This window comes from Ischnura elegans, chromosome 6 (genome assembly GCF_921293095.1).
Source record: "Ischnura elegans chromosome 6, ioIscEleg1.1, whole genome shotgun sequence".
In the NCBI taxonomy this organism is placed as follows: Eukaryota; Metazoa; Arthropoda; class Insecta; order Odonata; family Coenagrionidae; genus Ischnura; species Ischnura elegans.
The window spans coordinates 113,164,282-113,177,645 of NC_060251.1; the positions used below are offsets into that span (position 1 = coordinate 113,164,282).

Consider the following 13,364-nt stretch of genomic DNA (forward strand, 5'->3'; position numbering starts at 1 on the left):
ATACTATACCTTCACAGATGTTCTTGGCGGGCAGAAAGAAGCATTCTTCTTATAAAATGATGGGATGCAATATTTTAGTCAACGTTCCTTCATGATGCTCATTTATACGCGCAAAAATGTTAACATGCTAGTGACCTTCTGAACAAAATCGGAAAACATGATGTTTAAGCTTTCTCTTCGGTATTGGTGAATTAAAGTGGTACTAATAATACTAGAGAAACAAATATGTCACTAAGATACTTAAAATAAAATCAGATATGAACCCACCACTGTGAATTTTGATACCAGCTTTTCCCTTACCCAACCCGCACCCCACCCATGCGGGATGACACGCGTTGTTCCTGTTTCTGCGTGTTTCTATAGCTACCCGACACAAGTGAGGTCACTAGCGTAGCAGCAGACGGCAGAAGCAGTCAGCTATGCTGCGAGTGACGCAATAAATAAGGGGGATGCCACATGATTTTAAAATAACACCGCATGGTTCTCCCATTGGACTGCATCCACAATTTTAGCCTTGTATGCTTCGCTTCAAGTAATGTTGCTGTTTCAAAAACAGCTGAAAACAATTTAAAAAATAATCGTATTGTTAGTCAAAATATGTGTAGATAAGATCATGACGCCAGCTATTTCAAAAACCACCCCAGTTTACTCAATAAATGTCATCATCATGCAATTGCGTTATTAGGCGATAGCTATTTCAATTCCAAAATTTTTACCCTTGGCTCCTACTTTCCAACCCTCAAAATTTTGTAGTAAGTTGATCACCGTAAAATTTTAAAAATTAATCTGATAATATTAGAAATTCAACTGCGTTGAAAAATGCTTCGGGAAGGCTTTAATAGCTTCAGCAGGTCGAAACTGAATCGGTACATTTTATATGCCATGGACAAAATTAATAATACTTAGTATAGGCGGCGGTTATACATTCTAATTTCGGTGGGGAGGGGTTTTGGCCCTCTACGTGATATTCATCCAAAAATATATCTATAGGATTTAAATTAATGCGAATAATATCATACACGAAGGATTACTACTGCATACCGCGGCAATTCTCTGGAGCTTTGTAAACTGTGTAAATATTTAGGCTGCAGTGCGCACTTCATTTTTTCGGTGATAGTCGAGTGTTATCGAATGGCCAATTTTTGCCGGAGTTTCGCCAAATTTAGGAATTTTCACTCATTTCAAGAACTACACAATATTAAATATGAACTAAAGCGCTTCGACCACAAGTAACTTAATGGTTGGGGAATGTTGTATCTCTTAATAGTCACCTATTAAAACTGCCTAAGATCGGAAAGTTCCCTTCGTTTGATACGGTATAAATAATCCTTATTTAAGCCAAGCGCTACCAGCTAGCAGGGTACTCAGTTACCTGCTAGCAGCCTGCGTCGTATCAGCGCCCAAAGCTTCGCTCCAAGTTCACCTCACTTGCGGCAGCGGGAACCAGAACGTCGTCACACGGGGTTTTCCCATCATTCATACTTAGCCGCCGCGTTTTCGCGCGCTTGAAAATTCTCACTTTTCATTTAATCGCGAAAAATAGATATCGTCATAAAATAATCTACAAGCATGAAATGCGTACTCCAGGAGTAATAATCTTTCGATTTGGGCAATAAAATATAGTAGGAAACCACCCCATTGCCGGTAAATATTTCTGAAATTGAACTATAATCGCTCTCCGAGCCGTGGGAAGCGTAGAATTTTCTAATTACTCACAGGGATGCCGATTTACAAAAAAATATTGAGGGGACAAACCGGGGATCTTTCCCCGGAAAATTTTATACGTAGTGAGTTGTAAGTTTTTTAAGCATTTTAGAAGAGTCATATGATCAACATTAGAACCCTGATAGCTCTAATCTCGATATCTGGACACTCCAAGGAAAATCGACAAGCCTGACAAATTTTTTCCTCATATCCATAACGAATTTTTGAGGGTCTCGGGCCCCCTCAGACCCCATGGTGTCGGCGCCACTGATTACTCATTATGATGCGTTCCAGAAAAATCTCCATCTTTGTTAATTTCCCCACCTCAAAATTCGCTTTCGATTCGTTTTCGGTGGCTAATGAAAACGAATTATCCTCTTCACACGCTCGCGGTTAAAAATCAGGTTTTTATCCAAGATCGAGTTAACTTATTTTGCAATTTTATTTGCGAGTTTGTAGTTATTTTCCGGCTGACAGACAGCCACCCTAGTTGCACCAAAAGGATGATATGTAGATTTCATACGTATCATAATATACACTGTACATATATTATATCTGTACAAAATATAGGCCAATTTCCACTACCACGCAGATAATATCTAGATATTATACGTATTATATCTGCTGCCATAATATGGATTTTATATACATTAAATACGTATAACTGCCGTAAACCTGTATATTATACATGTCTTATAAATGTCTGATGATCCCTGGTTACGCCGTAAGGATATTATTTGTGTATTTTAAAGATTCTGGTATACATCATAGGATCATGGATCATCATACATGTATAAAATATGTATAAAAGACAGATTTGCAAATCTGTACACCGATGTATTTCGAAATCTTACAAATATACAGATATAATCCTATTGGTGCTACTGGGTTATGTGCTTGTAATTTATTGTGAAGCCTGAATCACATGATCATTTTTCCGTCCCTCATAGTGATAGCTCCAGAGATAGCTTTTAAGGGACCATAATAGTGATAGCTGTGCCTATCATTTCCTGAATCACACGGTCATTCTCACCGTCCCTTTCCTCATTGTTTATTCCGTCACTTTCATCATGCATGCAGAATGTAGGAGAGTGTGATAAAGAGCTGCGTAAAACCAAACTTAGGATTGTTAACTTATGATGATATACTTCACGTTCCGTGAAAATTTCAGGATGCAACAATGATGTTTAAGCGAGAAATTCCTTACCAGAAGAAGAAAAAAATGATTTCACTGGGGCACATGCATACCTGCGGATGGATGCGTGTGAATGCATCCTCTCTCTATGGTAAATAAATCACTTTCGCACTTATCTCTGAAGCCCCTCTCCCGTTTAGCTAAGAAGTTGTCTTTTTGTCATAAGAGTTTACTTTCGCCGTGAGAGAAACACCGTGGGTCTCAAGTCTTGTCATGCTGTTTGCTTTGAGGGCGCGAGTTGTTTATGGAAACGACGTATATATGAGCCTCTATAGTCACAAGATTAGACTATGCTTCTCATTTAGCGCATGACGCAGGTACTTGACAATCCTGTCCATCAGTTTCTTTCTTGTGAGTATTACTTAACGTACAGCTAAGGTATAATAAATATTGATAGTGGTTTATTTGCCTTTCTTCCGAAGATCCCTCAGCAAATAAGCATGATGGTACAGCAACAGAGGATGCCTTTTAATATCACAATGATTTAAATGCGTCTCACTTACAAGGGCAACAATAAAGAACAATAATTATTGGGTAAAGAACAACATGCATAAACAAAGATGTAATGAAATGTGCAAGATAAATAAGACAATGAAGTAAATACAACTACCTACATAATAATAGGGTGGTTTCCTATTATTTTTTTATTGCCTAAATCGAAAGATTATTACTCCTGGAGTACCTATTTCACGCTTTTAGATTTTTAAATGATGATATCTATTCTTCGCGATTAAATGAACAGTGAAAATTTTCAAGCGCGTGAAAACGCGACGGCTCAGTATGAATGCCGGGAAAACTCCGTGTGACGTCGTTCTGGCTCCCCAGCCGCAAGTGAGGTGACCTTGGGGCGAGGCTTGAGCGCTGATACGACGCAGGCCTCTAGCAGGTAGCTGAGTACCCTGCCAGCAGGTAGCGCTTGGCTTAAATATGTATTATTACTACTTTATCAAACGAAGGAAACATTCCGACCTTAGACAATTTTAATAAGTGATTATTAAGAGATGTTTCCCTGAGCTCTGTGACTCATGCATGTATTGTTAATCTCAGACGATGTAAAACTCCTATCTACTCGTATAGAAACTAGGTCCCTGTGACGTCACGTGGAGTGGAATCGCATGGGCGCCAATCTGGCCGTTTCAAATGAGGTTAAAATTGACCATTGCCATTCGTTTAAACTGGGATTTCTAAAACCAAATAATTTGTATATTATGAGAACCCTGTTGGTTGGTAACGAATAGCAATCAATGCATTTCGTTTTCTTTGATGAAGGAAACTACCCTATTATATTACGAAAAAGAAAATGGTTAAATTCAGCTGATTCAGACGTGAAGGAAAGTAGACATATCAAAAGAAAATAATAAAATAGGCCAGTGACGATCCCTTCTCCCGGTGGTATTTTATATTGCTGTTTCATGAATAGCGGCGATATCAAGTTTGGTACACTGAATATTTTTGGCGTTTTTTTCATCGCTTGAAATACTTTAGAAAACTGATTTCTATATTGATATTTAAATTATATCACTCTTAAATCATCTATTGGCGTTAAAGTTATATAAAATGAAAATATTTTAGATATGAAAATGGCTATTGTGCTACTTGGGATATTTTCATATATTCAAATTATTAAGATATTTAATTAATATATTTAAAATTGACTCAAAATGTTTGTGTTCGGTGAAAAAAGGATAGTCTATCAGATAAAGTTAATACATTTTATGATGGTATTTATTTTAATTTAAATTGAAAATAAAATGCGTCTAATCTCCTACCTAAATAAAGAATTTACAAAAACAGCACTTAGCACAAAATTTACACGCGCTTAGTATTCTCCTCGCTTGATGTAATTTATTTGCTTACTACCACACCGCTGAAAACAGCTCTATTTGGCCTTTTACAACGGGGTTTTCATAACATTATCAATTATACGTCCACGAACACGCATGCCCTGGATAGGGGCAACCTATTCAGGCGGAACTCGAACCCACGACCGTCGGTTTGGCAGTCGAGGACTTTGCCCTGCCACCACCTAGGCCGACAGGGTAATCATAATTTAATTTATTATTAAACATTAATATTTAATTTTATATTTTTAGGGTGAGGGGCCGTATTTACAACAAAAATGTGCCACCCCTGACCCCTGAAAAGAAAATATAAGTAAAAAAGTTAAAGCTGGAAAAATTCGATGTATGGTGCTACCGAGAAGACGGACAATTTATTTGGCCACGTCGTAAGGCACGATGGCCTGGTGAAAATAATCAAGGACCGGTTGAAGGGAAGATGGGCAAGGGACGGCCCTGAATGATTTACATAGGACAGGTTATAAAGGATGTCAAAGAGACGTTACTATGAGAAGTCTAGCGGAATCGAGAGCTGCGTCAAAGCAATCTTAGGATTTTAAGGTTTCCGCAGTGATTAGATGCACTATTACAATCCATTTTCGGGTGTACGTCTACGTGCGCAATATTTAAACTCGACGTTTCGTTCCTCCAGCTGGGAACGTCGTTAGGAGAATGAAGGTGTAAATATTTTGCTCTCATACCGTTGGAAAACTGGTCCATTGTTGTCAGGGGTTTAAAAAGTAAATAAAATAAAAACAATTTCTTTAAATCGTCAACTATAAAAATGGGAGGGAGAGAGTATTGGAATATTGTAATTCAATTTTTTGAAAGATATCTCTTCCACACATGGCTTAAATTATATCCATCATCCCTATTAAAATTTATAGCCCGTTTAGAAATGTCTATCGCCTCTCTAATTAGCCTTGGATAATGTGCAGATGTTCTTGCTATGGCTTTGGCCTCATCCAGGAGGATCTTGTGTCCTGGCTCATACGGGACGGTTTTCCTGTTCCAGAGAAAAATGTTAGCATCTTCAGTCTCCTGACGACGTTCCCAGCTGGAGGAACGAAACTTCGAGTTGAATATTAAGCACGCAGACGTACACCCGAAAAAATGGAATGTTAAGGATTGTTGTCCTATGATGATGAGTTGGGGTTTGTTTCAGTGGCGGCTCGTGAGTCAAATGCTGGGAGGGGCACACTTCACCGGGGGGTCAAATTTTTTGAATATTTTGTGTATTTTATTGAGTTTTTAAAGCAATCTGGAGACCATTATGATTCACTAATACACAAAACAATCACTAAAGCTTAAATACTAACAATCGCTTACTCGATTAACTCATCTAAAACTAAGTCTATTTACATTAAAACGATTTACACATAATAAGTCAACTGGTCACCAAAACAAGGTATTCTGCAACACCAAGATTATACGGCCGGCGCATGCGATGCCAACTCACTAGATACTTCGCTCTGCGCATGCTCGGGCGGCGTCCGCAGCCCCCACCACCACTACTCTAACTGCATGGTGATGGATTGGGACGTTTTGGCCAGCGCCCCGCGGCTACAAATGCGAATTTCTCGCGATATTTTTGCGTGTTTTTCCTACATTTTCGATGTATGCGATCGAAAAAAACTTTGGATAATTGGATGTGTAATTATAATTGAATTGGTATTTAGTTATTTTCCTTTTTGAAAACTTTGGGAGGGGCGGCGTCCGAGAGCCCTGATGGGCAAGTCGCCACTGTTTTGTTTGGAATCGCCCCAGGTAGTCAGGGTAATCAACCTGTTCTTCTCCTCTCCCTTCCCAAGTTAACTTTATTACGCCTCTGCTGATTAGCAATCATTCCAACCGCTACCATTGATTTTTGAAATTGGACATAATCGATGGGATTTTAGACTGTAGATAATTTTAACTAAAAATACGGTAATCTTAGCTTTTGTAACCACAGGATTACTGCAGTAGAAAATACTCAAGTCGTCGAGATATAAAAAAAAACTTCCAGACCCATGTTTTTTTCCTCTAAATCGGTTCGCTTCCGGTGTTTTTTTTATCTCGGCCTAAATTTTTCTGCCACACTCCGCTTCCGTTTTATATGGATGGAACAGATATTTTTGAAATTCAAGAAAAAAAATACTTTTTCCACTGCACTGAAACAAACTGCCTGTGAAGTAATGGAGTTTGTTCGTGTGTATGCTACAAAACGTTGATCGGTTAAATTTCGTTTTTCTATCATCATTGAACGAAATTGGGGGCTCAAATTGCCTCTAAAGAACTATGGAACTATAAATAGCGCAAGAATGGATTATAATCTGTCTCTGATCTGCACTGAAAATTTTAAGGCAATAGTTAATCGGATAGTGAGTTTGTAATCGCAAAATTTTCCCCGAAAGAACGGACAAGAATTCGACTTCATAAAAACGTGGTAATGATAATAATTTTTAACGTCACATTTCGCTGGCATTATAAGTGACTTGAGCTACAGCAAGTTGGTGACTTTTCACAAAATTAACAACAGAAAATTCCCTTTACAAAATATCAAAATGAACATATATCTCATTAGCATTAATTGCTTTAAAAATACATTTTGATCATGATAATATGATTAAGTTCACTTTTACAATGAAAACGAAATAGCTTTTCCAATAAATTTAAAATAACCAACAGAGGTATATTCTCTAGACAATGCAGAAAATACTGTGATTCTTAGACAATTTCAGACGAAAAAAAATAATTGACCCAGTTCGAGGAGGAAGTATCGACACGTACATAAATGATGCCTTTATACAGGGTGTCCCATTTATCTTGACTACCCGAAATAACTATTTGTCCAGATGCAAATTCAAAAATGTGTCAAGCAAATGCTCATTAGCTGTCAGGCGACATCAATCAGCATGATTGCCTTCCTTGTAGCTTTGTTATTTACAAAGATATGAACATCGGTATGTCTTTTTTTAAATGGCACCCTATATTTTTTTATTCGGCAATTCATTACCTCTCCTAAAGACTTATTCAAAAATGTAGCACAGTGGACCATTAACATAAACACGGGGTTAGGAAAAATGACTGACTCTCTAGCGCTTAGTGCAGGTGCGCGGGTATTGGAACTACTCCACTTGCTGACGTTGACGGTGAACAAATGAAAACATAGTAAAATGCACACCAGACGAGTTTATTATGTTTTCATAACGTTGTGTTTATGTTAATGGTCCACTGTGCTACATATTTGAATAGGTCTTTAGGAGAGGATATGAATTGCCGAATAAAAAATATAGAGTGCCCTTTAAAAAAGACATACCGCTATTCATATCTTTGTAAGTAACAAAAGCTACAAGGAAGGCAATCATGCTGATTAATGTCCCCCTGACGGCTAATGAACATTAGCTTGACACCTTTTTGAATTTGCATCTGGACAAAAAGTTACTTCGGGTGGTCAAGATAAATGGGACATCCTGTAAACAGTGGATTCACATCTATGTGCCCTATGTAAATAATAAGCATATCTAATACGCATCTTGGCGCCTTTAATGTTGGCAGGCAAACACGGAGACGTCTGCTGGGCATCTTGAGTGCAATTGTAAACATTAAACCGAGACTTTCTGAGTCAATACAATTGTTTGGCAGTGTTGCTGTCATGACTACGGAGCAAATTGATGAAGTGAGGCCACGACTTCCTCGCCTTGCGCACCGCTTGCGTCAATTGCTGATCCAGTTCGAACCGACCTTCGTTCCTGCCACTTTCGCTTTCCCCGAAAACATTCTTAGAGCTGGTTGGCACGCGCCCAGCAATTGTCTAGCGATACATTGGCTGGCACGCGTGATCGTCAATCGCACCCATAAATTTGCACTCGCACGGGCGCGCAAAAGGTGTTGCCCGAACCGGTTCATACCCATTTTCCGGAATTTAATCGAAAAAGCCCGTTTTCCTCCTTCGCAACGACAGCTCCGGGCGGCTCCAGGCTCCCGAGGTGTACAACAGGCAGGAACGCTACCCCCATCCCCAACTTGTATTATATAATATTATTCTTATACACATATCCATCATTATTATCATTATTAAAGTACTCTGCCATAACACTTCTTGAATACTCCATGGAAACCTACCTTAATAGGGTGGTTTCTTATTATTTTTTTATTGCCTAAATCGAAAGATGATTACTCCTGGAGTACGTATTTCACGCTTTTAGATTTTTAAATGACGATATCTATTTTTCGCGATTAAATGAAAAGTGAAAAATTTCAAGCGCGCGGAAACGCGACGCGCAAGTAGGAATGATGGGAAAAGTCCGTGCGACGCATTTCTGGTTCCCCCTCCCGTATCGTGAGGTGACCTTGATCGAGGCTCTGAGCGCTGATAGGACGCAGGATGCTAGCGGGTAGCTGAGTACCTTGCTGGCTGGTAGCGCTTGGCTTAAAAAAGGTTTATTAATACCTTATCAAACGAAGAAAACTTTCCGACCTTAGCCAGTTTTAATAGGTGATTATTAAGACATGTTTCCCTGAGCTCTGTGCATCATGCATCCATTGGTAATCTCAGACGATGTAAAACTCCTATCCTCTCGTGTAGAAACTAGGTCCCTGTGACGTCACGCGGAGTGGAATCGCATGGGCGCCAATCTGGCCTTTTTCAAATGAGGATAAAATTTGACCCTTGCCATTCGTCTAAACCGGTATTTCAAAAACAAAATAATTTGTGATTTATGAATACACTAATGGTGGGTAACGAATCGCAATCAATGCCTTTCGTTTTCTTTGATGAAGGAAACTACCCTATTGGTAATCTACCCTCCCTTTATAGGCTTCCCGCTCAAATTTTAAATAAGGCCTACTTCCTTTCATTCTATCTAAATAGCCTGTTACCTTCCTTCCTCTCCCTTGCTTACCTTAAATTCTACCCTCTAACACCGTTTTCAACATCCCCTCCCCGCTAAGTACTCGCGCCACCCATACCTTCTGTCTCCTCCGTATCACGTCTAGAAGCTGCCTATCCTCACCCACTATGTCCCGTCGTGACGGTCCTGAACATGTCCTAAGTTTGACCTGAGTTCCTTAGTTTAAATTTTATATCTTGTCGCGCGCCTCATTTTATGTGCCAATTCAAAATCATTGGCAATATTTATGCATTAGAGAAAGGATAAAAATTCATTAAATACGGAATTTTCGGCAATAGGGTGATTTCCTATTATTTTTTATTGTCTAAATCGATAGATTATAAAAGAGAGATGAAGAAAGACCGAAAGATACGATAAATAAGTAATAAATATTTTTCTCTCCTCCCGTAGGAAAACTGGGCCGTTGTTGTCTAGGGTTTAAAAAAGTAAATAAAATAAAAACAATTTATTTAAATCGTCAACTATAAAAATGGGAGGGAGAGAGTATTGAAATATTGTAATTGAATTGTATTGTAATGCATGAATGCTGGGTAAATCCCGTGTGACGTTGTTCTGGTTCCCGCTGCCGCAAGTGAGGTGACCTTGGGACGAGGCTTTGAGCGCTGATACGATGCAGAATGCTAGCAGGTAGCAGTGTACCCTGCTAGCTGGTAGCGCTTGGCTTAAATAAGGATTATTAATACCCTATCAAACGAAGGAAACTTTCCGAGCTTAGGCAATTTTAATGGGTGATTATTAAGAGATGTTTCCCAGAGCTCTGTGCCTCATGCATGCATTGGTAATCTCAGAAGATGTAAAACTCCTATCTATTCGTATAGAAACTACGTCCCTGTGGCGTCACGTGGAGTGGCATCGCATGGGCGCTAATCTGGTCTTTTTCAAATGCGGTTAAAATTGACCATTGCCATTCGTCTAAACCGGTATCTCTAAAACCAAATAATTAGTATATTATGAATACACTAATGGTGGGTAACGAATCGCAGTCAATGCCTTTCGTTTTCTTTGACGAAGGAAACTACCCTATTATTACCAAAACAATTTATAGTTTCGTCGCTTCCAGCAGTTTTCTTAGAGCAGAGTTCGATAGACATAAACCACATAAACAATACACATATTCGCACGCCTTTTGTTTTAGGTCACAACCACTTCATTTGAAACATCAATGCATTATTTTATTCTGGAGGACAAAATAACCAGACTACATAGCGGCAAATGAGACATTCCTATCGACTCGTATCTTTTATAACATGTTAGTATAATGGATAAAATCATATGAAACGCTTCATGAGCAATGAGTAGTGATTATTTGATGTCTATGATAATTATAAAGTAGAAATTTACGGAACGATTCTCCCATGAGCTCTTTAATAATGAGTGACCTCTTTTCCAGCGCAATTCTCTTCCCCGTGTCCTTACTGCATGCCGTATCCGCTGTCTTCTAATTTGCTGCCCAGATAAATGAAATGTTCCCCCGCTTGATTTTATGACCACCAATTTATATTCTGAGCCACACATTCCTTGTTCGTAAATGCTTTACTTTCCGCTGTTTCTTTCGGAAAGAAATTACGTGATAATTTCCTCCTTTCCCAAAGTGACATTGCGTGAGATTCGATTTGACCTATATAATCTGAGGTTTCATGCGAGATGGAGTGGAAACGGAACATAATGAAGAAGCAGGAGCAATTTCCACAATTTTATTTTATTTTATTTTCGATTTGACCTCCTATCTCGCCCCCTGTAAACGCGTCTCGCAATTAATGGTCTTCTCCCAACTTAAAAACAAAACTTAAGTACGTAATTGAGGTTTCAAAGCGATCTCGGTATCCATTTAACCCGAATCACATGATCATTTTTTCTTCCCCTTCCGAGCGATAGCTTCAACGATGGCTGAAAAATGCCTGTTTCACGCAATCATTTTCCGCGATGGCTCCAGGGATGGAAATCCCATCCCTTTTATTCCATCTCTCTGCACGTTTCTTCTTCAGTCGCTGAAACCATCGCTGGTACCATCTTTCAGTTAATCGGAACGCATGGCTGCTGAAAGCGATTGAAAAGTCACCCTTGCCTTTTTAATTGAATGATAGTTGTATGAGCCTCGAGGAAACCTGGAAACCGTTTCATAGTGACGTATTTCTTTTCAACAAGATTAAAAGAACACCACATTTCAGACTCGGGTAGCCTGAAAAATCGGCCGTGGCCGAACACAGCATTTCTTCCGACCACGCCATCTGTTGGGAGAAGACCGAGGTCCTTTGTCGCATAGAAAATTTTTGGGAAATACTGGCAGGGGAGGCCATTGAAATTCGTCTCAACACCACCATGAACCGTGACACTGGCTACACTCTGAGCGCCTCATGAAAACCAGCGCTGAGGAGCATTCGTGAGGAACGAGGAAAAAGGCGGGAAGCTCTCGACCAATCACATAACACCTGCCCCGGTTGATACCGCCGTCATACATATACATATAAGGAGGACGATTTTCAAGACTCGACATGCCCTGAAGACGATGGACAACTCGCCCATCGAAACGTCGGCCGAGATGGAGTTGGAGAACCTGACACGGTGGAAATCCCGTGTAACCTTCCATATTTCTTTTCTCTTTACATCCTTTTCAACCTGTCCCATGTAACTCATTCGGGGCCGTCCTTCCTTCTACCTGCCCTACAGTTGTATTCATCAGGCTATCATTCCTCACAATGTGGCCAACTAAGTTGTCTCGTCTTATCCTTAAGGATTTTCGAAGACCTCTTTTCGCACACTCTTCTAAGCTCTTCATTAACACATACTCCTGTCGATATTCGGCACTGCTCCACTCATTTCAACCTTGAATTAGGTTTTTTTTAACCAAGTTCCTGTTGTTTTCGTTTTAAACATAGTATGTCCACACATGAAGAGTACTTTTGAGACGCGTACGGCTTTCCATTGTATTGTCATCTCGTTCAAAAATATCAGCGCAATGTACTGCGTATGGATGTAATTAATATGAGGGTAGCATTACGTGAAATTTGGCTGGGTTTTGAATAAAATCAAGGGCGTGCCCAGAATCAAAACTGGGGGTGGGGGGGGGGAAAGCCATGGTTGTTCAAATTGTAGGTAAGATTTAAGCATGGAAAAGGTGAGTGAAATCAACATTTTGAGGAAACTGTAACAGCTCTTTATTAGTTTTTAAAATTATTTGCTTGAAAAAATATTATTTTCCTTAAAGAAATTTGCGATTTTTGCTTCTAGGGGGGTAGCTGCCCCCTCCTGCCCCTCGCTGGATTCGCCCATGAATAACATAGCAGTAAATCTAAATGTCACATGCAATAACTGACAGGATCTACCAATGAAGACTTGAATGAGAACGTACAAAGAACAAGCGTCGAACAACTGAGCTGCTCAACATGAAATATTTGCAGTTGCAACCACTGCTTTGATGCGTGCGTGTCATGTTTGATGTGCGGCATAGTACATAGTACGGCAGCACATGCTACCGATTGAGAAATGCCATTTTCATGACTTCACTCGGAAACGTTCAGCGAAGGTCAACAGGTCAGATACAACCGAGGTCAGTTCTACTTTCCGCAGAAAATTAACGCGCAACAAAAATATATAAATTCGTCGTTATGATCACCTTACAAGATATCAAAACAAACAGAATTCAAATCGAAAAAGGATTTTTTATTTTATCTCATACATATTTAAATTAAAGGTACGTAAGATATGGACAGTGGCATTAACTTAGTTGAGATGAGA

The 13,364-nt window shown here is 39.4% G+C and overlaps 1 protein-coding gene across 6 annotated transcripts in view; it reads right to left on the reverse strand.

The window, feature by feature from the left end:
• Window positions 1–13,364, reverse strand: part of LOC124161515 (organic cation transporter protein-like) — an 86,435-nt gene that overhangs the window by 20,885 nt on the left and 52,186 nt on the right. For 2 of the 6 annotated variants that reach the window (XR_006865370.1, XM_046537861.1), the window contains exon 1: window positions 10–261. The exons of 2 other annotated variants lie outside the window; for them this stretch is intronic. The gene's annotated coding sequence lies outside the window, so the exon portion shown is untranslated. 2 more of the 6 variants (XM_046537862.1, XM_046537863.1) reach the window with 2 other exon arrangements.